We start from the raw sequence: 18,511 nt of genomic DNA, 5'->3' as shown, positions 1-18,511 counted from the left end.
TTAGATAAACCGCCAGCTGAGTTAACTGAAAATCTGCGTCTTCAAAATGAGGAGATTATATTAGCAATAGGAGTATTTTTCCTGTATTATTACGGTAGAATCGGGTCTCACTGGGTCATTACTTTTCAGGGTAAAATGGCCATACATTCCCAATATTATTAACTATATAAAGTGCAGTTAAGCAAATCCTCTTTCAGCGTGCATGTGGGTGTAGTTATTCGTTAATTAATGAGTATCCATTTACCTTTCTTATGTTACCTATTATCACCATAAGCTGTTATTAATCCTAATCACCATCTCAAATATTTCCTTCCCTATATAAATTCTCTCGCTCTTACTGCACCTTCCCTTCCATTCTACTTTAACTATAATAAGTAAATACATGATTCCTCATCCATTTCCACTAGTGGCCAAACCTTTACCTAACAGCTCCACCCAGGTATGTATATGGTTGAACAGCTGCATCTGCGAACTGCAGTAATCATCTTGACCGCTGTGGCAGCATGGGTGCTACATAAATTCTAAGCACATACATTGCGGTATCTGCTTAACGGCTCCACACAGTGACTGTAATGAGGTTTTATATTAATATACATTCTCACCCCTCCCGCAATTTACACATCTTAACTTCAACTACATACTATGTAGTAACCTCAATCATTTCTTCATCTTAAGCAAAAATATCCTAAATACCTTTCCTTGACTTCATTCTAAACACTAATATCAGTGATGTTAGTTTCCCACTCTGCAGACAGGTAACATTCCATCTTAATCTCCATACAGACTAAAATTAGGTTCACATACACATAGTTGCTTTTCTTTAAAAGTTAATTGATTTATCTATTTCTTTATGTTCTGCCCATGCTGGCGATCTATTCATTAAATGATGTCATTTTACATTATGTTATTATAGGGTGGTGATATGATAAACTCTCCCAATCTGAGTATATGAATATACATGACTTACTTATTCATACAGAATAATATATATTACTTCCGCATTATACAATTAATTTCAGATATCATTAGTGGTAGAAAATTCTGCATTTGTAAAAATGTGAAAGTAACTTAATTCCGACTTCCTTCAGAGGTAATACTCACGAAACCTTACGATAACGGGATACTTTTTAATGAAAAGTAACCGTGAAATACATTGACGGTTACGTGCAATTTCTCTTATTTACTATTAATATTTAATTAGACCTTTTAGCCCATTTTCCAAAGCTTTCATTCAGTATTCGTTTACTAAACAACTTCACAAAGCGGTGGTCAGTACCTGTTTCGTAATTTCCTAGCTATCCTATTTCCTTCAGTAAGATGTTTCACCAGAGTGACTACAAGAGCTGTGCTGCAACTACTCGAAATAAACCTCAAGAATTTGTTTGACTTCAGGTATATCCTCTGCTGTATGAAACCAACGAGTCTTTTATAACAGCTACGTCTCTGCCACAGCAGTTACAAACAAAACAAAAATAAATAAATGGCTAGATAAGGTTACTTCGCCTCAGGTAAGTAAATAAAATAAATGTGAGTATATAAAGTTTACTAATTCTCTTTGAAATAAATAATAGTATTTTCATAGTTCTGTCAGTGTTTAACGTGAGGAAAACCACATTTCCAATGACTCATGTGGTCCTCCACATCAAATAACATAGGATCCATATAGATTTGGACAATAAATACACCTAAAAGCTATGCTTCCTGCCTTCCTTTTAAATAATATATTTTTTACTAGAAAACGAAATGCATCTACCTAACATAACATGCCTGACGTGACATATAGTGAATTATTAATAAACGTTCCTCTTTAAACTATGATATAGTACCTTATGTAATATTCATAGCTCAATGTTCCATTCATTTACCCTTTCATTTTCATATGATTATTACCGTAACACTTAAAGCCACTACACAAGTTAATATCACCACTAGTGGTCAACTTTCCTGACACCACACACACACACACACACACACACACACACACACACACACACACAGAGAGAGAGAGAGAGAGAGAGAGAGAGAGAGAGAGAGACTCTACATTCAAAATTTAAATCCTCATTTGTATAGTCATTATGATTCAAATATTTTTCAAATTTAGATTGACTGTTGTAATACACCCCAATGTACTTGCTACGACACGGAAGGTCTTTCTTGAATGCTACTTGGAACTTATCCATGGTTCTAAATGTATTTTTTGGTATTTGAAATCACATTCAACAGCTCGACTTCTGAAATGTCTGACAACAATTCTTATCCTCTTAATTTTTGGCCAACATTTGGGAAACAGTCACTTAAATTATTTTCAAAATGTAACTGGATGTATATTGCCAACTGGATCATACGTAAACAACTGAGACAATACATGTAAGCATAACCATGGGATTAGTGTTTTTAAATACATTGGAAGCTAGCTCTTTTACACGCTGAATAAATAAAATCTTTCCGTGTAACTAAGTATCGTGTCAACGTTGAGTACATTTTATAACATCTTTGCTAGTTACTACAACACAATAGCTGTAGAGATCTTGACATACTCTTATAAACTTTATTCTATCTACTTTTGCATACTTCGCAAAAATGTACCTCAGCTTTGTTGCATGTGTTAATTGTGATGCGCTTCCAACATTTAAAGCTCTGCTACGGTGAGGAACAGATTTTAAATCTTATCAATTAATTATCTACTTTCTTAGGTACTACAGCTTGACTTACAGCAACTTCTTTACCTTTTAAGTTTCTTTGACAGTTCTTTATCAGCAGTTTCAGTTTTTTAAAACCTCCCTTGCTTGGCTAAATTCAAACTTCAGCATTTCTCTCTCCACAAAATCTACATACCATACATTTACATTTAGCTTTCCATTCCCCCCCCCCCCCCCTCACCCCGTCGTTATGTGTAGCTTCGCATTCTGCTTCACATTTAGCGAAGATTTCTTTTATTTCACGTTAACTAGCTTCCTTTTGTGCTTCATACTTAGCTTTCATTTCTTTCACTTTAATATTCCTAACTTCTGTTCCCACTTTCGTCTATCGTATTTCATTTCAACTCTCCTAGAGTGCCAATAGTCTTGCACGTTCATACTTACCATAAAGTTTTCTCAATTTGTCTGTAAATTATTACAAAATAAAAATGTAGACTTACCTTAAATATAGCCTCAAGGTGTTTAATATGCTGCCGGTGCTTAGATCAGCTATTAACTAGTTTGTGTGCGCTGGCTGTGGACCCATGATGTTGAGTCTGTAGCTGCGGGCCTTTAATTGAACAGCCACAGGATGCGCACGTGGTGCAACCGTCCACTGCAGCCACCTGTGAAGCATGTGAGTGACAACCCAGTGAGGTTGAGCAACATTACCGTTCCCCTTCCTGGTAGGCTGTGTATCCAGCGGAAAGAACACGAACTCGCTCGTACTGCCGCTACGAGGCAAGCGAGCTAATTTGCTCAAAACTCACTCTGTGAACTTATCGGTAGTTGCGTTGCCCTTGCTACTGCGAAGGCCGCTTCTCCGAGCCTGCAACCATTGTCTAGGTAGCTAGTGCTACGCTGTCCACCCCAAATTAGACAAGTGTCTAAATAAGAGTCGTAACGAATGAGCTGGACGGCACCCCACGCAAAGAAGAGTTGCCGGCCGCTGTGGACGAGCTGTTCTAGGCGCTTCAGTTCGGAACCACGCGGCTGCTGTGGTCGTATGTTCGAATCCTGCCTCGGGCATGGATGTGTGTCATGTCCTTAGGTTAGTTTGGTTTAAGTAGTTCTAAGTTAAGTCCCATAGTGCTTAGAACCATTTGAAAGAACAGTTGAGTTCGCTACTCTGCCGGTCACTTACTCACCTACTACAATTATAAATTCTCCCAGAAATCAGCCACTTGTCAGTATTATACTGTCAGGGTTACCCATGTGGAGTTTGAACTGTCAAGAGGTGGTAGCCAGCCGGAGTAGCGATGCGGTTCTAAGCGCTACAGTCTGGAGCCAGGCGACCGCTACGGTCGCACGTTCGAATCCTGCCTCGGGCATGGATGTGTGTGATGTCCTTAGGTTAGTTAGGTTTAATTAGTTCTAAGTTCTAGGCGACTGATGACCTCAGAAGTTAAGTCGCATAGTGCTCAGAGCCATTTGAACCATCTGAAGAGGTGGTAAAAATGCTTTTAAAAATGTCTGTCTGCCCACACTCCCGATCCTACATGTTCGAAGAACGTCAAATTCTTTTTCAGATGAGATGCCTCGCAATACGTGCCTAATATTAAATTTCCAGCATACACTCAATATTTTATTAAATTAAAATGTTATATTTTATCTCTATGTGTTGATCTGACTACGTAAAATCTAAAGTTCAAATTCTCTCAGTCCATTTATAATTTCAAAAGAAATTTTTTTTCCACCACTTTACGAATATACATTCATATGAATTGAAATAATTCAACCATTAGTAACCCTCACTTCGTTTCACACATTTCCTTACTTTCACAAAACCAACTTCGAACTAAGATTTCCTTTAATTTACGTCTATGATCACAAACTTTTTGTTAATAGATCACCGGTTTCGGTCTTTAATGACCATGATCATATCTGCAGCAAAAACGGGAAAAAATCTTCAAAGAGTGGAAAAAGACCCTGCTCCAAGTGCGTTAGAGGAGCTTGAAACTTATAAACCAAAAAAACAGAGAACCAACTAAACTACTTAACTTGCAAAATGACTTTGTGCCCAGTGCCTACTTTGCTTTATTTGACAATGTTTTACTTTAATCACTGCACACCTCCGTTATATGTAGTGTGTTGGTAATTTCACCTAGCATTGAGTGCATCACATACTTCCTTCGTTTCCATACGTACTACGCATGACTCTAATATGTTCTTGTTCCTTCTCTGTCATTTCATAGACTGCATTAATGAGATAATGTGGATCATCCACTGTTCTATCTTGCAACGGATCCACTGTTCTATCTTGCAACGGAGTGCCGCAGGGTGCGGGGGACCTCTGCCGGTCACGTTCCTCCAACCAATTCCCGCCTGTGTGGAATTCTGGCGTTTTTTTTTTTTTCATTTGTGGCTCCTTTAGCGATTTGTTTTATGGTTGTTTAATATTACCCGGTGCACTATCAACGGTGTTGAATACTTATGTCATTATCTAGAATATTGGCACTAGAGCACATGTCAACCACTGCTTCTTAACATTTCCTCTTATTAACAATATTACTTTTGTCGTGTTCGTCTTTTTATTGCTTTTTATTACTGTAATGGCTTTTATACGATGTAAGTTTATTACAGATTTCAACTATTGTATCCCCCTTCATTTTCGCTGTTTCAATTAATTATTGAAAACTAGTGTTGTAACAACAACGACGTTGTACTATTGTACATATAAATAATTTTTTTTTTCCATCTGATTTTTCGTTAAACTTGAGTAATTGATGTTCTGATTTCATTTGTTTTCTTGTTTCATGCCATTGTGTTAAGAAAACTGTTATCAATTTTCAATGTGAATATTAATGTTTATGTCAAATGTCAAACAATATTGTAATAGAATTGAAGTGTAACATATGTTGAGGCTGTTGTAAGATGTTAAAATTGTAATTGTGCGTTTGGTCCATACGTAGGCAGTGTGTTAGGATATGTAGAATGCAAAACCTCGGGTGAATACCCCGTCTGTAAGGGAGCGGTAAAAGGTGGATGGCAGGCGAGCGCAGGAAAATGCACGCGGGCGTTGTACGGCATAACGGGCTCAGCAGTAGTAGTTGGAGTTTGGAATTGGTCTCAGCAACACGTTCTGGAGCGAGGAGGCTCTCCTGGAAGATGTAGTTTCATTGAGCCTTGGGTATGCCGTTCCAACGCCCATACAGCATGGCAAAATTCCATAGGCACTAAATGGAAAAGTATTGCGACGCTATGAAGAAATAAAGTGCCGATACGTCAAGAGCCATAGCTGTGTTTGTATGTGTGCTTTGTGCCTCGCCATCTCGCCGCCTGCCAACCGCCGCATCGATACAAACAGGTTGAAACTTTTAGTACTGTATTCGTATGGACCAGTGTTACTTTCGTTCCATACTGTTCAATAACAACTTAAATTTTAGCAGAACTTCCCTATCATTTAATTATCCTCACAACTAACCTAGAAAGGGTCCTTTCCAAATGTTGTGCAATCCGAATGTCCCGAAATGAAAAATTAAATTTTGTGTTAATAATAATTACTTGCAGACCTATGTTAGAATGGTGTTTAGAGAACTGTTTTGTTAATGAACCAGTAAATGAATAACGAAGGTCTGATAAAGTTGGAAGATAACTTTAATATTGATTTAGTAATGAAGTTTAATTATTTCGAGACAGATATAAAGGTATTTAAATGAGTAGGAAATAAGATAAAGAGAGTAGTAACTCATATATTGGAAATCTTGAGCGCATAATGGTGTCAGTAATTAATTTTTTTTATACAGTGATCATAACAGTTTCAGGGTCCCCCCCTTTTTTTTATTCATTTGAATTCTGAAGTGCTCTAAATTGATTTGACCAGCAAAAGTTAAAGTCAATATAAAAGCCAAAATTTATCAGTGTTTTATTTTTTTTAAATGTCAATTCTTTGTGGCTTGAAATTACTATTTCTAGGGTAACCTAGTAAAAGCCGACCTCTGGGAAGATCAGTTTGGATTCCGTAGAAATACTGGAACACGTGAGGCAATACTGACCTTACGACTTATCTTAGAAGAAAGATTAAGGAAAGGCAAACCTACGTTTCTAGCATTTGTAAACTTAGAGAAAGCTTTTGACAATGTTGACTGGAATACTCTCTTTCAAATTCTAAAGGTGGCAGGGGTAAAATACAGGGAGCGAAAGGCTATTTACAACTTGTACAGAAACCAGATGGCAGTTATAAGAGTCGAGGGGCATGAAAGGGAAGCAGTGGTTGGGAAAGGAGTGAGACAGGGTTGTAGCCTCTCCCCGATGTTATTCAATCTGTATATTGAGCAAGCAGTAAAGGAAACAAAAGAAAAATTTGGAGTAGGTATTAAAATTCATGGAGAAGAAGTAAAAACTTTGAGGTTCGCCGATGACATTGTAATTCTGTCAGAGACAGCAAAGGACTTGGAAGAGCAGTTAAACGGAATGGATGGTGTCTTGAAGGGAGGATATAAGATGAACATCAACAAAAGCAAAACGAGGATAATGTAATGTAGTCGAGTTAAGTCGGGTGATGCTGAGGGTATTAGATTAGGAAATGAGACACTTAAAGTAGTAAAGGAGTTTTGCTGTTTGGGGAGCAAAATAACTGATGATGGACGAAGTAGAGAGGATATAAAATGTAGACTGGCAATGGTAAGGAATGCGTTTCTGAAGAAGAGAAATTTGTTAACATCGAGTATAGATTTAAGTGTCAGGAAGTTATTTCTGAAAGTATTTGTATGGAGTGTAGCCATGTATGGAAGTGAAACATGGACGGTAAATAGTTTGGACAAGAAGAAAATAGAAGCTTTTGAAATGTGGTGCTACAGAAGAATGCTGAAGATTAGATGGGTAGATCACATAACTAATGAGGAAGTATTGAATAGGATTGGGGAGAAGAGAAGTTTGTGGCACAACTTGACCAGAAGAAGGGATCGGTTGGTAGGACATGTTCTGAGGCATGAAGGGATCACCAATTTAGTACTGGAGGGCAGCGTGGAGGGTAAAAATCATAGGGGGCGACCAAGAGATGAATACACTAAGCAGATTCAGAAGGATGTAGGTTGCAGTAGGTACTGGGAGATGAAGAAGCTTGCACAGGATAGAGTAGCATGGAGAGCTGCATCAAACCAGTCTCAGGACTGAGGACCACAACAACAACAACAGGGTAACCTATGCCCGATTTTAATCAGATCAATAGACAGTGCGAAGTTTTGTAGTATACATTATAGTGTAGTGTTATGTATTTATGGTTTTTACATATCAGTACAGAACGTGAAACTATCAGTTCAATAGATTTTCTGGTTCTAAAATTTACTATATTATGCAGTGTTATTATGTGTTGGTTTGCATGAATATAGACCAACTTGTACAGGAAAGCAACTCAGTTAATGCCTAATTAGGCTGGCGGCCGTATTATTAACAAATTGGTAGCATCTTCTGTGTTGTTTCTTGTCCGTCCTGACGTGTAGTTGCATTTCGGACTTACTTTACGTATCATTGTTATCACAGAGTGGGTGTAAGTCTGATTTGCCTCCATTCAAGTACACGCGGTCAATATCTATACAAAAATCGGGTCTCGTAAGGTAAACCCCACTCACTTACCATAGTACACGCTTTAATGAGTATTGCGTGCCCCGCGCGCACGTTACAGTGTATGCCGACATTAGCGACATCTGGTGAACTTACAACACAAACATCTTATGGCTACTGTACGGCAGGTTGTTTTGAACAGTAGTACTACTGACAACATGACTCGTGCATGTGATGTTATTTATATGTATTTGACGATTCTGGTGCTGATTCCGCATTTAACATTTGACGGTGCCACTATGGCTGCAGTACATTAGGACTTTGTTTTTATGAAACAGGTATGCCTCTTCAAATTTAAATCGCAAAAATGGTTCAAATGGCTCTGAGCATTATGGAACATCTGAAGTCATCAGTCCCCTAGAAGTTAGGACTACTTAAAACTACTTAAACCTAACTAACCTAAGGACATCATACACATCCATGCCCGAGGCAGGATTCGAACCTGCGACCATAGCGGTCCCGCGGTTCCAGACTGAAGCGCCTAGAACCGCTCGGCCACTTCGGCCGGCCTTTAAATCGCACAAATGTAAATTTTGTCAGTACTGCTTTTCATCGCGGTCTATGTATTGTTTTTAAGCTGTATGCAGTTTGCGAGTTTATTTATGTTTTTCCCATTTTTGCTGCAGATCTGATGATGGTCATTAAAAACCGAAACCGATAATCTGTTAACAAAAAGTTTGTGTTCATAGACGTAAATTAAAGGAAACTTATTACATATACGGGTCACTGCTTTTTCGCGGCGGTGTCGCAGCTTGTGATTCAAACTAAGAATCACTTCACGTATAATCTGCAAGAAAAAAATTATTTACAATTCCTCGTTTTTCCACGTTTCTTCTTTAGATAATTCAATTCAATTAAAATTCAGCATTAAGGTGATAAAAGCTTGGAAAGGCGCAACATGGCGGATTACGTCAGTCAGACGGTTGTACAACGGAAAGGCTGACTACACAGAGTATTGTTTCATATTGTGTTGGAAGCAATTTTGGCTTCTCGAGGCCGGAGTACTTTCGTCCTGCAGCTGGCTCACACGCAGTCCTGGCCACGTATTATATCTACTCCAATGTTTTTGTATCTGCACATCCCGGCGGGGTCAGGGATTTTCTCTGCCTCGTGATGACTGGGTGTTGTGTGATGTCCTTAGGTTAGTTAGGTTTAAGTAGTTCTAAGTTCTAGGCGATTGATGACCATAGATGTTAAGTCCCGTAGTGCTCAGAGCCATTTGAACCATTTTTTGTATCTGCACAGCGTCACATATATCCTTTTTACAACAGTTTTATAATGGATGAGCGTATGATAAATCGCCATGTTTGTGATTGTCTGGCCACTCAGCAATATACAAGAACGGAAAGAGGCTGCAAGACTACCAAATAACTAATGTCCATTATAATTACGCGGGCTGTTATGCCGTGGTCGGTTGATGAATTCAAGTCAATTCCCAACGTTTCGTCCCCGTCTGCGGAGGACATCTTCAAGGGGGTCTGTAGCTCGATGGAAGGTCCAACACACCCACTGGCTCGCTACTGAATGCCGCTAAATTCCGTGTCCGCGCTCTCCCGCGCCGAGGCGTGACGTAACGTATTTTGAAAACGTCAGTGCAATTGGCCGTTGTCTGCTGCCGTCGATCGCCGTTGCCATCACCCAGTGGTGGACGGGTGGCAGACATCTTCTTCAACACCGGCATCCATATACCGTTTAATTTCAGGCCCTCCTCCTTTGGATTGAAATTATTTGGGTGTTTGGCGATTTCGATTGCCTCCCTGCAGAGCCTTTAGTAATATCCGCTTGTGGACGCTAGTACTTGCGTCTCCTCAAAACGAATATGGTGGTTACCTGGTTTGAAAGCAACAGCTGACCGTTCCGTCTACATTTCAGTATCAAATAATTAATGTAGAATAACGAAATTTTGGGAATATGTTTGTCAAGATAAAATATTCAAGTGATTAACACTGTAAGAACCCAGGTCAATGTAAGCGCGAGATAAGGCATTGCCAACATGAAGAGTTGATACATTAACAACCGGTGTAGCCGCCAGAATGTTGAATGCAAGCACGCCATGCATGCATTGTATTGTACGGGTACCGGAAGCCAGTTTGTGAGATGGGGTTCGAAGGCCCGTTGCACTTGGTCAGTCAAAACAGAGTCGGTTAATGAATGCTGTTTGTGGATGAGTTGTTGTCCGATAATGTCCCATATATGCTCGAATGGAGACAGATCTGGTGTTCGAGCAGGACAAGGCAACATGTCGACGCTATGTAGAGCCCGTTGGATTACAACAGTGGTTTGTGAACGAGCGTCACTCTGCTGGAAAACACGCCATCGGATGCTGTTCGTGAATGACACAACAGGTCGAATCATCGACTATCGTCATAAAACACAACAGATCATCGCCCCGTCCTCCGTGATACCACTGAAGTCGCAAATAGCGGTGGTTTGGACTCAGTGGAATGCACGCTATAGGGCGTATGGCTCAGAACTGTCCTTGAAGTAACCAAATTGTAACATTTCGTTGCGTTGCTGAGGTGCTAGATGCTGCTCAGAAGCAGTACGATGCGCTGGCTAGAGCCATACGTCGTACACGATGGTTTTTCTTGTTTGTAGCGCCACGTGACTTTCCGCTGTTGGGTCTGCTTACGACCGCACAGTCCCGTGACGATGTAATCATGTACCGTGGCTACATTCCTGCCAAGTCTTTCTGAAATATCACAGAAGGAACATCCATCTTCCTGTAGCCCCATTACAACACCTAGTCAAAACTCACTGAGGTACTGATAATGCATTTTTATAACGTTAACGGTAGTGTTTACTAGCATCAACTCACCACGTCTATTCTCAAATGTAACTAACACTCACGACTGTTATAGCGTGTATTTAAAACAAACCTGTCTTTTGCGACCGGCCAGAAATTTGAATAGGCATTGTCTTTAAGACGTAAAGATACGCCTATCATTTTTCGTTTAATCTCTGTTGAGCTGTTGTGGACAAGGGTCAGCGGCCGGTCAAATATTTACCAAGGAAAATCGCCAAAACAACCGTATGTTTTGAGAAGTCATTTTGTTTAGGCAACCAGTTTCGGCATCTCAATAATGTTATGTTCACGCCCATATGTACTCCATGTATAGACAGCCAGATAGATCTTTAATAGCATAACTTGAAGTCCTCCTTATCTGTATTCCGTAAATTTGTTTTTGGAGTGTTTACCTCGAGGGCTTGTTGTCAAGTCTAAATAAAATAACATCTCAAAACATGGGGATATTTTGGCGATTTTCCTTGCCAAAAATATTCGTGTATGTCGCATAACTCCTTCTTCGTATTGTGACTTTTTTCCCATCTGTGAATGTCGTATATTCCCCAACATCTGTCATTTAAATGAGAAATTAAAGTAACATACCGACAACAGTCAGAGGATAACTGTTACAATCTCTGGGCTATTGACTTGACTTTCCTGACACTTTCTTGGAATTAGGGAAAACTATTGAATTGACTGACTTTAATGTGTTTGAAACAGATTTAACGTACACAGAAAATTGCACCGCAATCACGCAATGAACATAGTAAAATGATCTGTAACGTCAGTCACATAACCAATCCGAATTTTTAAATTCCGGGATATTTCTGTTGTTTTGAGTCGTGAAAATTTCAATTTCGCCAGTTAAATTCAGAAACTGCTTCAATTATCCATCTTATATCTGTGTGAAAAATCAGGTCACCGTACTCACTGTCAATGTATTTAAGAAATATTTTTTTCTGTCTGAGATCAAGACTACGAGGCAATATGATATTAATTGTTGAAACCATGACTTTAGTGATATGTTTAAGACATAGCTTATCACATATTTAAATACTAACAAATGAGGTGTGGAGGTAACGACCGTCGAATCGTTGATAACCAATGGAAAGTAAGAAAATATCTTCGAGTAAATTGTTAATCAGTCCTTTCTTATCGACACTGTTGTAACCTATTTGTATACAGTCACTTGTTTTAACTGATGATCTCAAAATGTTTCGCTGCCTCCGGATAAAAACTTTACTAGCTACCTCGTAAAATTTTTGACAATAATTTCCCTCCGTTTGCTACAAAGTGAAATATTTAAAAGCTGTTGCAGTATGTGAGTTTTTAAAAAGTTTTGTGAACATATTTCTGATATTTTAGTCTCGTTTCAAATATGAAATTATCTGTTTAAGCAGATTTCTGCCACTTCTTAATATGCAGAATATGGAATTCCTAATATTCTTCTCATGCTGTTTCCTCTTTTCCTTTTGTGACGACTACAACTCTTTTGTAAATAGAGCAAAAAACAGAGCGGATTATGACATTTCTAGAGACCAAAAACCTCCTCTGTGGGAAGGCAACATGGTTCCGAAAACAACGACTGCGTGAAACTCAGCTCGCTCTGTTAATGCACGAGACCGGGAAAACTGTAGATACAGGCGGCCAGGTAAATGCAGTACTCCTTAACTTCCGGAAGGCATTCGTTACAGTTCCGCACTGCCAACTAACGACTAAAATACGAGCGTACGGTATATCAGACCGACTGTGTGGCTCGACTAAACAGTTCCTAATAAACGGAGCACAGCATGTCATTAGAAACACACAGAAGTTTTCAGGCGTAAAAGTAATTTCGCCGTGGTCCAGGGGTGTGTTACAGAACCACTACTATTCGCAGTATATATAATTGATCTAGAAAATAAGATCTGAAGTTCCATGAGGTTTTTTGTGAATGAAGCTATTGTATACGGATAAGTTATGACATTAGAAAATCGTTCGGAAATACAGGAAGATCTGCAGTGTATCGACGCTTGGTGCAGGGACTGATAACTGACCCTCAACGTAAGCATATATGATGTATTGGAAATAGACAGACAGAAAAACCCTTTGTGGTATGATTACGCAAATGCTGAACAATCAGTGGAAGCAGTTACTTCCACAATATACCCTGGAGTATGCTGTCAGAGTGATTTGAAACGGAAGGACTACATAAAATTAATTGACAGTAAGTGACAGTAAGGTAGATGACACACTGAGGTTTATTCTGAAGAATCCTCAGAAAATATAATTCATCAACAAAGGAATTACTTGTCGGTCAATATTTGGATACTGCTTCTCAGAGCGGGATGCGAACCAGGTAGGACTCACAGAGGCAATACAGAATATCCAAAGAAGAGCGGCTTATTTCGTTTAATGTTTATTTAATAAGCACGAAAGCGTCAGAGAGATGATCTACCAATTCCAAGGACAGATGCCGAAAGTGAGTTGTTCTGCATCACGGTGGGATTTATTGTTAAAGTTCCAAGGGAGTACGTGCCTAGAAGAATCAATAAATACATGTTGAACATTAATAAGACTGACAATCAGCAGAAAGGGATTTCTGACTGTGAAAGAAGAGGAGAAGGTCCCATACATAAAAGTCCGGGAATGCATCATTGCCACAGTAGATAGCGCTGGCATGAAAGTTTCTCTGAACACGTGCCGTGTGTTCCTTGCGTGTTTCAGGCTGTGTGACTAACGCAGCGTACTGTAAACAGCAGAATGCTTTGGTATTCATGTCGGGAACAAGCCAAGCAGATTTAAACAGTCGATTTAAACAGTCGAACCCGGTCCTCCAAATCTGGCGTATGCACAGTCCACCACATCCCTGCACGTTCGTCTGTGTGAAACGACCCGTCATCACACAAATGCCCAAAAAGGACTTCAGATATTGTGTGATGTGGTTGGTGTCTGTAAGGGCTGCTGTTTTGGGACAGCCATGCTGTTTTAGACCGTTTCCATCTGCTTGGCCGTACACAGACACCATCTCGGCTTGTTTCCGACAAGAATACCAGACCTCTCCGTTGCTTACAGTTCACTGCGTCAGTCACACAGCCTTCAAAACACAAGGAAAACAAAGTACATGGTCAGAGGACCTTTCATTCGTCTGTGCCATCTACCGTAGCAACGATGCATTTCCGACACATGTTCAGTGGACCTTTTTCCCTCATTTTCAATCAGGAACCGGTCTCTGTAGTTTGCCGGTATTATTAATGTTATTAATGCTCCTACGTGCATGTCGCGAAAAGACTGTGAAGATAAAATTAGAGAGATTCGAAGCAACACGGAGACTCACCACCAATAGCTCTTCATGCACACTATTCCCAACTAGAAAAGGAAAGGAGATAAGTGACAGTTGTATGCAGAGTACACTCCCCAACGTCGCCTGCAGAGTATCAATGTGCATATATCTCCGGTCTCATGCCATATAGACGAAGATGGAGACTTATTTCCTACATTTCTAATAAGTGCCTGTTAATAATTATTGTTCTTGTACTTGGAAGTTGTTTATATTTCATAGAGTTTAAGTTAGTTAACAGAGCGGATTTGAATTTGACCATCCGAGTATTAGGGTGTTTGAATTCATCACAATCTCGTTAAATGAGCCTTTTTCAGTACTTTGGAATGCATACAGAATTCTCTCACAAATAGTTTAGTTTTAGTCATTCATTGCTTCCCGAGTTTCAAACATGGATATCGTGAGAATCGTCGTGGGATAAGTACGCTAAAGTGCAGTTACATGTATTGTTATTCAAAGACTGTAATGATTATTCCTTTGCCACTACTTTACAATTTTAATGTCTTTACGACTTACCTGCTCTTTGCAGTCGGCATAGAGCTATTTCACTTAATATTATAGGCTTTTTTCCTTCAAATGAGATATCAACGATCATGAACTGTAATTGCAATCAACAAATAGTTTTCAAAATTACAGTGAACCGAAGTCATCAGTTGGAGTTGCAGAGAGAACTGGCAGTCCGTCACTTTACGTACGACGTTATTACTTTGTGTCTTTGAATTTCAGATTTCTAAATAGGAAGTTAGCCTGACTCTTACCCACTGCAAGTAACTTGGCTACAAGCTGGGTTACTTGCAGGTTATTAATGTTATTCCATGTGCTCATCACAGACAATTGCCTTCATATAACTCAGTTAAGCATCTGTTTATACACATCATTATTGACGGTGTTTGTAATACATTATTCCAGTTTCTCTCTTGTTCTGTTTCTTTAAAAACAGTGTGTTCAGATAACATTATTCAGTTATTTTATGGGTCTAAACTTTGTATAGAAGACAGCATTGTGTTAAGAGCATGTTTCAGGATACTTACATTCATGTAATCCCAAACAGAAAAAGAGGACCGTAGAATTTTACATGTTTTCAGTTGTAAGGCTTATCAAACTTGTGGAACCAGGTCAAAATATTTTGTATACAGGTCTGTAAAAATACATGAAGAACTGTTACTTACCTTTGTCGCCAAAAGTTGTACGCACTGATGAACAGGCTGACAGAGCTCCCACACGATTAAATATCTTCATTCGAAGTTGGCAGCTCTGGCTGCTCTTGCTGTCACGACTTAATTTTTCAGTAAGTGAACAAAATAACATGCCATGGGAGACTATATTCCGCCAACGAAAGAAAAGTTCTGTCACTTAACGTCGACTTGCGCGGGTGCTTCGTACATCCTCTGCAACCAATCAGGTAACGCTATTTAGAATACATTTCCAGGGCAACGCCTCATTGTTGCCGCAGCTCTATAAAAAGAGGTTTACAGAGTTCCGTGCCTTAATCGGTAAAAACGGAACCCTTATGTCCCTCTCTCTGTCTGACTGTCCGACTGTTAAGAACACTTCTTCTCGGGAACGGGTAGACGTATCAATTTGAAGTTTACATTACATACAAAGGTCTACGGCTGCTAAGCGGTGTAAAAAGTTTAAGCTTCTGAGTGAAATCACTCAAGAGATACGGCCATTTATCTTACATATTTTCATACTCGCGAACTTACTCACCAAAAGTTATCCCTATTGATCTAGAATCATGAAATTGGGCAAGAAACAAGGTTTCACAGTACACGTAAAGGAAAAATTTGAAAATTGTTAATACGTAATTATATCAAACGGAAAAATATTTTTAGTCATTTTTTATCCGTCTGTCTGTCAGTAAAACTCCTTTTTCTCTGGAAAAAGTAGTTGTGTTAAGTTCAGATTTACGTCACATATTAAGGTCTGTCATTTCTTGGGGTGTAAAAAATTTAAGCTTCGGAGTCAATGTAGTTAAAAGATACGACCATTTATGTCACATGTTTTGATACTCGCAAACTGACTCAGCAAAAACTATAAGGTATATCTCGTTAACCTAAAAAAACAAAATTTGGCAAAAATCAAGGTTTTACAATACAAGTAAAGGGAAAAAATCGGAAAATTATTAAACTGTAGTTACATCACACAAAAAATTTCTTTTTGTCTTTAGAACTTCCACTGCATTCATTAAACGTCAAAAGCTAAGAGTACGAGGTGGTGGAGATCCCTTCTGAACAGTATGTTGCAAGGCATCTCAGATATGCTGAATAATGTCCATGTCTGGGGATTCTGGTGGCCAGTGAAAGTGTTTAAACTCAGAAGAGTGTTCCTGGAGCCACTCTGTAGCAATTCTAGACATGTGGGGTGTCGCATTGCCCAAGTCCGTCGGAATGTGCAATGGATATGAGTGGATGCAGGTGATCAGAAGGGATGCTTACGTACGTGTAACCTGTCAGAGTCGTATCTAGACGTATCAGGGGTCCCACGTCACTCCAGCTGCACACGCCCCATTCCATTACGGAGCCTTCACCAGTTTGAAGAGTCCCTGCTGACAAGCAAGGTCCATGGATTCATGAGGCTACCTCCATAACCGTACATGTTCATCTGCTAGATACAATTTGAAACGAGACTCGTCCGACCGGGCAACATGTTTCCAGTCATCAACAGTCCATTGTCGGTGTTGACGGGCCTAGATGAGGCTTAAAGCTTCGTGTCGTGCAGTCATCGAGGGTACACGAGTGGGTCTTCGGCTCCGAAAGCCCGTATAGATGATATTGCGTTGAATGGTTCGCACGCTGACACTTCTTGATGGCCAGCATTGAATTCTGCAACTATTTGCGGAAGTGATGTATTCCTTTATGTTGAACGATTCTCTTCAGTCGTCGTTGATCCCGTTCTTGCAGGATCTTTTTCTGGCCGTAGCAGTGTCTGAGATTTGACGTTTTACTGGATATTCACGGTACACTCGTGAAATGGTCGTACGCGAAAATCTCGACTTCATCGCTACCTCGGAGATTCTGTGTCCCATCGCTCGTTCGTCGATTATAACACCACTATCAGACTCACTTAAATCTTGATAATCTGCCATTGTAGCAGCAGTAACCGATCTAAGAACTGCACCAGACACTTTTTGTCTTATATAGGCATTGCGGATGGCAGCGCCGTATTCTGCCTGTTTACATATCTCTATATTCGAATACGCATGCCTATACCACTTTCTTTGGCGCTTCAGTGTATGAACTGAAGTCTCCTACTCACTCTTTTCATCTGTCCTGGCAAGTCTCAGGAACTACTGCAGTGACTTCGATACGGTCTTTGTATTCCAAGGACCGATATCTTCCCAGTATCGATACTGATAACAGCCAAAAGTCGTGGAGATTCTCGATTGCCAGGATGAGTCAAGTATCTATTTTCACAAATACTTTGTACGGAACCCTCAGTGAGCGAGTGCTGCTCGCACTTGACCAACTTTTATTCCTGACACTTAGCTTCGGTATTGCCAGAAGCCTTTTTTACGCTTTTCGATGGAAAACTGGTAACGGCACATTCAGCTGTGAGGTCTCCGCTTTCGTCGTCCCATTTATACGGTAGTTGCAAGATCGAAACGTGAAACAAACCCATGTCTTCTGTATATCAGGTTTAATGTGAACATTATTTTCACCTGAGAACTACATCGAAGAGTCCAGATATTTTGTCAAATTATGGGATTGGCTAACAACGTACTCTTTTCCTAATGTTTGGAATATTTGGCCATATCTGTTTACTACATAATATCTAACGGCAGTCTATTATGCATTTTCACATTACAATAAAAATCTATATTCTGAACCCATCACAGTGATCCATGGTCAATATGAAAATTATTTTTAGTTCTGGTAGTGAATTTCACTGTCAACCTTAAATTCACTTTTGTTATTAACGACAAATGCCATTAGGAAGTAGACGGTCCACGTACTAGCAAGTAAGTTGAAGAATCACAGGGTTCCGACAGAAGGTACTGCAAGCTGTTCGCTTGTCAGTTTTACATAATATTCTTACTGCATGCTTCTGTAAAAGCTTATTTTACCTTAATTGCATTGCCTAAAACGTTACGCATTGCGACAGTAGTGAGAGATACTGTAGTATCCTAAATGCTCCTGTAATACTGTTCTCGAATGCTTTCGGTGT

Source organism: Schistocerca piceifrons, chromosome 1 (genome assembly GCF_021461385.2).
Source record: "Schistocerca piceifrons isolate TAMUIC-IGC-003096 chromosome 1, iqSchPice1.1, whole genome shotgun sequence".
NCBI lineage: Eukaryota > Metazoa > Arthropoda > Insecta > Orthoptera > Acrididae > Schistocerca > Schistocerca piceifrons.
This window is presented reverse-complemented; position numbering follows the sequence as displayed.